The 10,148-nt window shown below is 37.5% G+C and overlaps 1 protein-coding gene across 3 annotated transcripts in view; it reads left to right on the top strand.

Annotated features, from left to right (window-relative positions):
• Window positions 1-8,227: 8,227 nt before the first annotated feature.
• lrp1aa (low density lipoprotein receptor-related protein 1Aa) overlaps window positions 8,228-10,148 on the top strand; it is a 177,184-nt gene continuing 175,263 nt past the window's right edge. For 2 of the 3 annotated variants that reach the window (XM_051912128.1, XM_051912127.1), the window contains exon 1: window positions 8,229-8,656. The gene's annotated coding sequence lies outside the window, so the exon portion shown is untranslated. Of the gene's footprint in view, window positions 8,657-10,148 lie in introns of all 3 variants that reach the window. The other variant, XM_051912126.1, reaches the window with a different exon arrangement.

Here is a 10,148-nt window from a genome sequence, read left to right as displayed (position 1 = left end):
CAATTAAAATGTAAATGACATATATTTAACTAAGTTGCCATTTGTTATCAAACCATAGCTATTCTCTTCTCCAGGCTCGGACATATTCAGGTACAGTTGAAAGCTACTAACAGCTTGATTGTAAGCTGTATGCTTTTCCTCCTCTGTCCACTAGATGGCAGTATCATATACCAAGAGTTTCACACAAACTCCATAACTACTATATTTCAGACAGTTACATAATGCTTATGTAATAAAAATCTACCTTAATACAAGTTTTTGTTCCATTGCTTTATATTAGGTGAAGATCCTTCACAGGCAACACAGGTCTGCTCTGTAGGTTGCCACAATGATTTATTTAATTTTATTTTTTTAAAAGGGTCATTAACATTCAACCGACTTCAAAGGCACTTCCTCACTTTTTGTTGCATTTTGTCGACCCTTTATCCTGTTTTGACAAGGACTCACAAAAGCCGAACTCAGGGAGACAGGTCGCACTTTCCAAAACCAACAACTCCAAGGGAGTTTAAAGTTGTTGAGACAAAGACTGCATTGTGCATTTTCCCATGCCTGAAACATCTCACAGTTTGTAGTCAAATAAGGGCGATAGAACACGTTGTACTCATAACATGACATTTTTTCAGAACTATGAATTATCTGTCTCAAGTAATATTGATGACCATAAATTTCCCTTTTAAAAGGAGCTTTAATACAAAACATCTCAAATGTGTTCATTTCTGTTTTTAATTAAGGAAAAGATCCATTTTCTTAGACTGAGATTCAGAGAAGTCTAATGAACGGCAATCCTGAACAGAAGAACAGCAGATTGTATCTCAGCTAACAGGGAACGTTCTGGCAAGGTTCTCTCAAAGTTATAAACAAACGTTCTTCCATAACTTTAAAAGAATGTTCCTTCAAAGTTATCTGGTCTTTAAAAATGTTCTCAAAACTTTAGCCCATAAACATTATTTATTGTTTATACAACTTTTTTTCTGAAACATTAGTTGGACGTTCATCTAATGTTCTTTTAAATGTTACTACTTGTTTCAGAACGTTCAGAGAACATTCAAAGTTAATGTTCCCATAATGTTTGCACAATGGAATGTTCCCTTAACATTCATACACCAAGAAAAAACATTTTTAAAACATAAAAAAAAAAAACCTCAGAAATAAAGTTTTCATAACTTAAAACACTAGCTTTTTAAGTAACTTTTAATAACATTAGCAAAACGCTCTTAGAACATATTTTGGTAGCTGTAATAATACAGCAGCAAGTCTTACCAGTGTATAATACTGATATTTAATGTGTTTAAAGGGATAGATCACCCAAAATGAAACATTGACTACCATAGTATTTATTTTTCCTACTATGGTAGTAAATGGGGGGCAAGATCTGTTTGGTTACAAACATTCTTCCAAATATCTTCCTTTGTCTTCAACAAAGAAATTTATAAGGCTTGGAACAACTTGAGGGTGAGTAAATTATGTCAGAATTTTCATTTTTGTTTGAACTATTCCTTTAATCAACAAATATGGTCTTCTACACCATTAACACAATTGTAATATTACATTTCAAACAGTAATTCAACTGCAAAGTTGCTAAATCTCCACAGTGGGTTAGTGTGTGTTTATATTAACAATTAGGTATTATATATCAAACTAAAAAAGATAATCTGCTGATTCAGTTGACAAGAGTAAGATGACACTTTTTCAATGTAGGACACATTTGAGATAAAAATACCTTTATGTGACAGTTGTATCTGTGAGTTGTTTCTCTTGCTCCAGCATCCAAATTTGCTCACTATTTTCACTCCCTCCTTCACCAGTGCCATTAACTAGGACATTGTCGAAATTATAGCTCTTCAGGCCACTCAAGTTTTAAAAAAGATACACAGAGTTCAATGTCTTCTGTGGTGCAGCAGTAGTGAGTAAGGCTCACAAACCTAGCTTTTAACATGAGCAACGTGGGTTTGAATCCGCCTTTTGCCGAGTTTGCATTTATTATCAATAAAAATGAAAATAATGTTCTAAAAGTGGAAATAAGCTGTTTACGAGTGTTTAATAATATTAAAAGTGTTTATTGGGTAGGGTTAGGGGAAGGTGTAGGGAGGGTTTTTATTCTCCCAATGAGGCAGCATCCATTTAATAATTTCAATAAATATAATCATTTACACTCTATGATATTATTGCATTCTGTTAATGTACAAAAATACTGAGGTGCAAAGAGTATCTGCCAATATAAAGTATAGATAGCATCTTTACTCTTATTGCAAAAAACTGATGTTTTACATGGTGTAAATAGAATCAGTCGCTATTGTCACCTAGTGTAAATAGCATATCGCTAAGACAATGCTGCTGTTGTCACTTTCTATTGTAAATAGCATCTATCGCTAAGAAAATATGCTATTTTCACTTGGTGTAAATAGCATCTATTGCTATTTGCATTTGTTGCAAATAGCCACTGCCTTTTTAAAAAGCAGTGTAAACATATTTACTTCACGAACATGTAAAAAAGCGATAACGTCATTTACCTGCTATCTGCAGGTACGGTTTTTAACGTTTGTAAATGCCATGCTTAAAGACGCCACTGAGTTTTAAAGTTCCTATTCCCGGTGCAAATGCAACCAGGAACATGGCCTGGGGGAGAAATTAGTTCTAGGGGAACTATCCTAATGGCTAGTTCATATAACTGAGTTCCTAGAACTATTCGGTGCGAAAGCCCATTATGTAACTTTGGTTCCCAGGTAGAGAGCAATTCTCTAAAGCCTGTATTTAATGATGCCGATTTATTGGCAGATAGCACTAGCTCCGCCCACCCTCCATCTATAGCACAAGCACATTCTAATGAGTCTTCAGTGAAGTGACGCCTCATAAAATGTGCTCGCGTTATCATAGATGGATTTACTATGAGGGAAACCAAGCAGAGACTTAAAAGTAAGGCCAACTATGCAGCATCATGTTCCTACTCAGAGAACCAAAGTTACGCACGTAACCTAGACGTCCCCTTTCATAAGATCTCTTCAACGCTGCATCAGTACCTGACAATCCTGGAACAACATTCCTGTCCAAAAACATACTGTATTCCTAACCTTATCCCTACCCCTAAACCTAACCCTACCCATAACTTGTCCCTAAAATCAGAGGGAAATGATGGGTGAAAGGTTTGAAATCACTGTCAACGAGTGGATCTCTGAGCTGGTGTGAGTGAGTGGAGGCGGGTCTAATTTGCATATGCATAGAACCACGCATACTAAATAAGGCAAGGGTGTAGAGTTACATTCAAGCTATTTTGAGGCATGAAGAATTTTTTTTCAAGGAAATAAACGTTAAAATATGTCATTATGGTGATCAAACATGAGTTAAGGGATAAAATTATTGACTACAGGGGGAGTCTAACAGGACAAAGTCTATGCAACCTCTCTTTCTCCTGTGACTCAAAAGGAGGAGGAGAGAAAATAACAGTCTGCGTGCAAAGCGAAGAAGAAACCACCTTGAAAAAGATAAGAAAGTATTGGTTACAGCAAGACCTTAACTAGACTAGGATCAAAATCCAAACAAGAAGGGCTCAACAACAAAGCTTGCAAGTCTCCAATTCTCTTAAGATAAGTGAGGGCCAGCAAGAGGACCATCTTGAGAGTAAAAAGCTTATGTGAGGCAGACTCTAGCAGCTCATAAGGAGGTCCTGTCAAAGCCTCCAGAACCACAGATCAGTCCCAAGATGGAATAAATACAGGACATTTAGGCTTTAGCCATCTCATCCCATGCATGCACCGAAACACGAGCGAATGTCTTCCTAAATATATGCCTGTAACAGGAACATGTTTAGTAGCAACAGCTGCGACATATACCTGCTCCAGCAGTAAAACGCTCCTGCAGAATCTCCAGCACTGGGCAGTGAACTGGATCCACTCTGTCTTGTATGCCCCTGGACGTAAATAAACGGCACTTCAAAGCATAGAGACAAGGCTTAGAGAAGGCTCTAGCATTCAGAATGATCTCAGCGATATTAGATGAAAGGCCTGAATCCATCAAAGTCCCCTGTTCACAGGCCAAACCCATAGTCTCCATATCTCTGGACAGTAGTGCCATAGCAAGCCCTGAACATGAGAGAGATTGCCTGTGATTGGGATTCTCCAAGGAGGTTTCTCTAGAAAAAAGATCAGATCTGAGAACCATGTGTGTGATGGCCAAAATGGGGCCACTAAGAGAAGACGGACCTTGTTCTTCTGAACTCGCCACAGAACAACCAAAAGTAAGCACACAAGTGGAAAGGCATGCAGATTGGCCTTGGACCACAAATGGGCCATAGCATCTGTTCCCAGAGGCGCTGGGGGAGATTGAGCAAACCAGAGAGGACATTGTGATGTCTTGCTGGATGCAAACAAGTACAACTTCTGACAAATTCAGTTGACAACCGGAGGGTGCAACCTCCACTCCCTGGACCTCAGCCTGTGCCTCGAATTATGGTCCGCTCCATGATTAAAGGCCTGTTCACACCAAGGACGATAACAATAATGATAATTATAGATATAGATTAGTTCTAAATTATAGATTAATATAGATTAGTTCTAAAAGAATTAGTTCTAAATATAGATTAGTTCTAAAAATTATTCTAAATATAAAATAATACTCCACACCACAACTATAACAATATAGAGGAACAATGTTGTTGGATCTCTTTCAGAATGATTTTTTCCAGCTGTTGAACGATAAAACACTGACAGCCAAGAAGAATCCATTCCAATTTAAACCCCCTGTTCAAGGATACTTTAAAGAAAATGGATATATGGAAAACAATTGGTCATACCTTCGGAATAAATGAAGTATTAACGGAGATGAGATCATTATGCCATGTAGGCTAGCAAATAGCGTAACATAAAATTACCTCAGGTATTCAGCGCTAGTACCTGCTTGACCAGCGGCCAATTACACCTTGCCAATCAAAGAAGACACGGTTTGGACGGAAGAGTAGTCCTTGATTTCCACAAGGGGCCAACAATGATGCCAGCCCATGCGTGAGCAACATGGAGAGAGCTGGTGCACTTTCTTTCCTCTGAAAGAAAGCATGTTTAGAACGAAACACCAACTTAAAATGCTTAAAGTATGAGCAGTTAGAGCTGTTAAGCGCGGCTTGAGTGTGACTGAATCCAAGACAATTAACACACTTATCATTCGTGTCTTTGCTTGTAATGACACAAAGACACACTTACAGAACAGTATCATAATTAGTCGATGTGAACCACTGACTATGAAAAGAATAAAACGCTTCAGAAGAAAATGAATCTTCTTCCTGAAGAATAGAGTCCTGGGGAATCAGGCTCATAGACTGCTGCACATTTATTGTGCAAAAGTGAATGCAGAACTAAAGAATGTTCATAATGGCTAAATTTCTTCAATGATGTGCTTCAAAAGATTTCTAATGGCTTAATGTTGATGGTTATTATGGAATCTGAATTATGCACTCTCTGAAAGAAAGGTACAAAAGAGTTTATGCTTCAAAGAATGAATCTGTCCCTAAATGTACATAAGAAACCCGTACACTGAAAAACCTTTCAAATCATTTTGCAATAACTTTTATTGTTATGGTTAATATGGCTGTTGTTCATATTTACGTAAAATACTGAGCCCATCTGCACTATGATTTTGCATCAAAAGAGCAGACAAAATAACAGCATTTGAACATTTACATAATTTAAATTTATGATTTATGTCTCATTTATGTATTTATTTATTCATTTTGTGTGTGTGTGTGTGTGTGTGTGTGTGTGTTTATTTTGTGGACATGTTAAATTTGAAATTACTTTTTTGGCTGTTTTGTTTTTAATTATTATTTTTTCTTTTTATTGCAACCTTTTGCTGTATTATAATAAATTGACAATGAATCATGATTGCTCTTACTGCTCTTATTGAATAACATTAGAAAAGAATTGTTGGTTTAACTAAAAGTAAGTTACCTGGTTGCCTAAAAATTTTGAGTTCACTGAAATTAAATTTTTGAGTTAATTCGATGAAGGCGATTGGTTTAATCAACAGAAACTCAAAATATTATGTTATCTGAACCACATTAATTATTGAAGTTGTTGATTTGACAAAAGAAAAACATTATCTGGGCTGGTGATTGGTTGCAGGTTCAGTCCCTGCAGGGCCTTGTGGGTCATTATTAAAGATGCACGATCGAAGAGATTTAATGGAAGTCCACTGCAGTACTCTTACATACTCAAATAAACCATTAAAAACGTAGCTTTCATTTGTTGGAATTCACAGCACATCATTTCTCTGTGCGATTATTTATTTATAATGTTCTGTCTGCATTGATGCACAAAAAACAAACATAAAATGCCATATCAAGCCCTTCCAAAGCTGCAAAGGATTATAGTTTACACCCAGACTTATGTAAACAATTTTATAAAAATAACAAGGTTATTTACATGTGATTTTTCTTAAGATTATGAATGTTATGGTCTAAATATTAACATATCCATTTGCTGACTGAAACTAAAATGCAATGAAAGTTAAATATATTATTCTGTTTCTTGTTGGGAAGCTTATATGGAAGCGTTTTAGATTTGAAATACCCTGAATTAGGCCAGTCTTTATCACCTTCACATTCTGTGGTAAAATATGGCTGTAAGAAAAAAATCTTTTGAAAAATGGAAAAGGCCTACTGGTGATTTTCTGCTAGGACACTGAACATTTCTTTTTTAACCCCAAAACACAAAATGCAATGCATAATTCAAAATAGCCTATGAGTAAAACACCTGTGAAAAAATCTATAGGCCTACGAAATATTCCTCATTATGCCCTATTTCTATGGTCTTTTCTTACAGTGTGGATGAGAATGTTTTCTCTGTTGCAGTGTCCTTAAGTATTATACAGTATTTTGTGCTCTTTACCATCTGTTAGTGTGTTAGACTGAAAGTTGTTGTTTACTTGCGCAGTTGGTCACAGTGAGATTCTTGGATAAACTCATTTAGTTACACAACAGGATTTGAGCTGAGCTCTGAGTGCTTGGTAAGCAGTTCTGCATTTATGGAGAAAAGGTATAATTGTTGCAAATTTTGCCAGATAATTGTTTCCTTTTTATTTGGAAGTCATTCAAAGTATTTTCTATTTGTGAGCCTTGAGCAGAATTAAGGCTGTTTTTCAACCCATGCACATGCACGTGTTTATTTGTGTCTTACCCTTGGTTTTGGTTTAGATGTTTCCCCCCCACACTGAGAGCTTTAAACAGCTCAGATATGCCTCACATTCTGTTTTCTTTTTGAAATAATTTGTTGTTTATGTGTTCTTAATTATTCTCCAAATCCCTAAATCACTCTTATAATGATCAGAACAGGAACTAAACATATAACATATGAGAATTAACAGTAGGATACTACAGTAAGAGGATGCTAGAGTCGCTTCTGTGTTTTGCAATACAAACGTCTTCACAATTTAACTAAATACTGTACCCAGTTCACTATAACTTAATGGGTCGTTCATGTTTCCACATTAGATGTAATAACGTCGGTAAAACTCTCAAAGTATTCAGTTTTGCAATACTAAATCTCTTAAGACGTTGTAGGTGTCGTATTTCTCGCCGTCGACTCACCGCATGCGTTTCTGATTGGATGATACCTTATGTCGACATCACATCAGCCAATAAAGAAGCTCCGCGCTTCTCCATCGATCAACACAGGGATGGAGCTCTCTTCCTGACGTCACACAGCAGCCAGCGGGGCTCATGTTGGGAAGTCCGACTCATTTGCGCGAATCGGTTCTTTCGAACAGTTTGGTCCTTTGACCAGTTCATCGGTTCTTTTACGTCCTCGCGTGTTCCCAGACGTTTCTTGACATTTCATATGCTTTATACATGTTGGTAAATATATGTTTATTAATTTCAAGCTTCAAGAGTCATGTCACTCACCAGTTATTGGCTCATTTTGTGTCAGACCTGAGGTGCAGTAAATTTTTATTAGGCTACTGTTATTTTATTACAGTAGCTACAGTCAGTCACATAGGCCCACACATTAAACGCAGTAAATACACGACATAACATAAAGACCTGGGCAAACATGAAGATATTATTCATTTAAAAAAATGTGAATATAACATTGATGAATATAATATTTCCCTGCAGTCTCAGATACCAGACAAGTCGGAATTCTCGAACCAATTGATGTCCGACTCGCGGTTCATGCAAAAGTGAACCGGTTCACGAGCCGAACATCACCAGTTCAGGATTGGACCACACATTTCGCCCAATCTGTGTTACCAGCAGCAACAGAGAGAATCGGGCTCACATTCATAGGTGTCATTGGCACAGAGCGGAGCGCTGGCTGTCATCCTCAACAAAGGAATGGTTTGAGCGCACTGTCTCCATGGTGATGCCGTGTATTAGACATATATCAGCCATAGGTTGTGCCATGCATTCAAGGAATACGTGAATCGTGTGTGCCAGAAGAAGCCTTTTGCGCCAGTGTGCGCATTTGGAGAGGCGCATCAGCCGTGATCAGACTGCAGCTTTACTGGATCATCGGACCTTGCTTTTGCATTTTATTTGCTCTTTTGTTTCTGGATTTTTCCCCCCTGTGAAATATAATGTTGCGCTTCGCAGCTGACAGGCTGCTTGTCGGATTGTTCTTTTTGGGGGTTTTACACAGTTTGGAGGTGGTGCTTCCAGCAAGGGCAATAGATGGTGAGTGTATGATTTGGTACATGTATCATCACATAACACCCACAATTCAGCAACTGTTGCCATGCATTTATCCATCAAATCAAGACGACCATCCTTTGATGCGTTGATACACAGTTGCTGAACCGAATATAAAATGTCTCCACTGAGAAATAAAGGAATAGTTATGTGTAGGTAGATGGTCTTATAATGCATTAGATAACGGTTTATGTTGAAGTAGCAGAGCGTGCATCACATAACCAGCTCAGGAGTGCGGATACATTGATAATCTGTGGATGAACCATCACAGCGCACATGCCCAGAATACAACATGACACATGCAACTTTTCCACATCAGTTCAGCGTGTGCACTAATCTTGCACCACCACAAAACATGCATGTTACTGTCAATTTAGAGATGCGAATAGGGCAGATGGATTCTTGTAAGTTTTGTAGAAGTGGTCCAGTCCTTCTTGAATGAAGGAGATTGTTTGTTTAGTTGTGTTATGTTGAATCATGAGTAGGCTGTGTGCATCTGCAGTCCAGCAGGCCCTTTCCATCAATAACCTATAGATGTATTTGTAAAGGAAAGGAAGGAGTGGTGATCTCTGGACTGAAATGCATGATGGATTGTTGCGTCTTTGCTTTGCAGTCTGTCTTTTGCACATTATTTTTTACATGCATACAGTCTGTAATGAAGCTCAAAGTTGAAATGCTTTGAGACAAATGAGCTTCAAGCTCTAATCTATGTGATCTGGATAGATATCATCTAGACTTGTATCACACTGGCATCTTGTCAAGGTGTACATCCAGTGCTGTGGATGCTGTTCTGAAGTCAACATAGTTTATTGTAGAACGTGTGTGTGTGTGTGTGTGTGTGTGTGTGCAGTAAATGCAACAAGCCATCTACTAAGTAAACTACTCTGTGTGCAATTAAATCCTAACTCTGGAAACAACTACACACTTGTTTACTTAGCTCTGCAAATGAGGACGTAGCACAGACTTCTTTGTTTTTATATAAACCTCCTGTTAATTACTACAGACTATCCTTAAAACAAAAGGAATACTTTACTCTTTTTCACAATTTATATAGTGTTTATGAATTATTTTAACAGCGAGGACATGACAGATTTGTCAAGTTTGTCTACTAAGTATCTTCACACACATATTAACCTACATACATACTTATCTGCTTGTTTATACATTAAGAATGGAAAAATAGTAGTTTATTTCTTTGCGTAAACCTAAAACATTCACAATTCTGTTTTATGTCCGTGTTTCTCACAGACTGCAGTGTGCAGTTAATAACTGATAATAACACATCATTTTCTCACAATGGCTTGTACCGCAGTATAGAATATGCTGAAAAGCTTCGTGTTCAGTTCTGTCGCTGGCTAAGCCCATCAATGGTGTTAATTAAGGGGCCCCTATCAGAGAACTACACAGAAGGTTGCTGTTTTCTCATGGGTCTTTTGAGGTGACACACACTGTCGTCTCCCTCTTAAAGCTACCTCTT

Source organism: Ctenopharyngodon idella, chromosome 11 (assembly GCF_019924925.1).
Source record: "Ctenopharyngodon idella isolate HZGC_01 chromosome 11, HZGC01, whole genome shotgun sequence".
Lineage (NCBI taxonomy): Eukaryota > Metazoa > Chordata > Actinopteri > Cypriniformes > Xenocyprididae > Ctenopharyngodon > Ctenopharyngodon idella.
The sequence above is the reverse complement of the archived record's forward strand: the minus strand, read 5'-3'. Positions and strand labels throughout refer to the sequence as shown.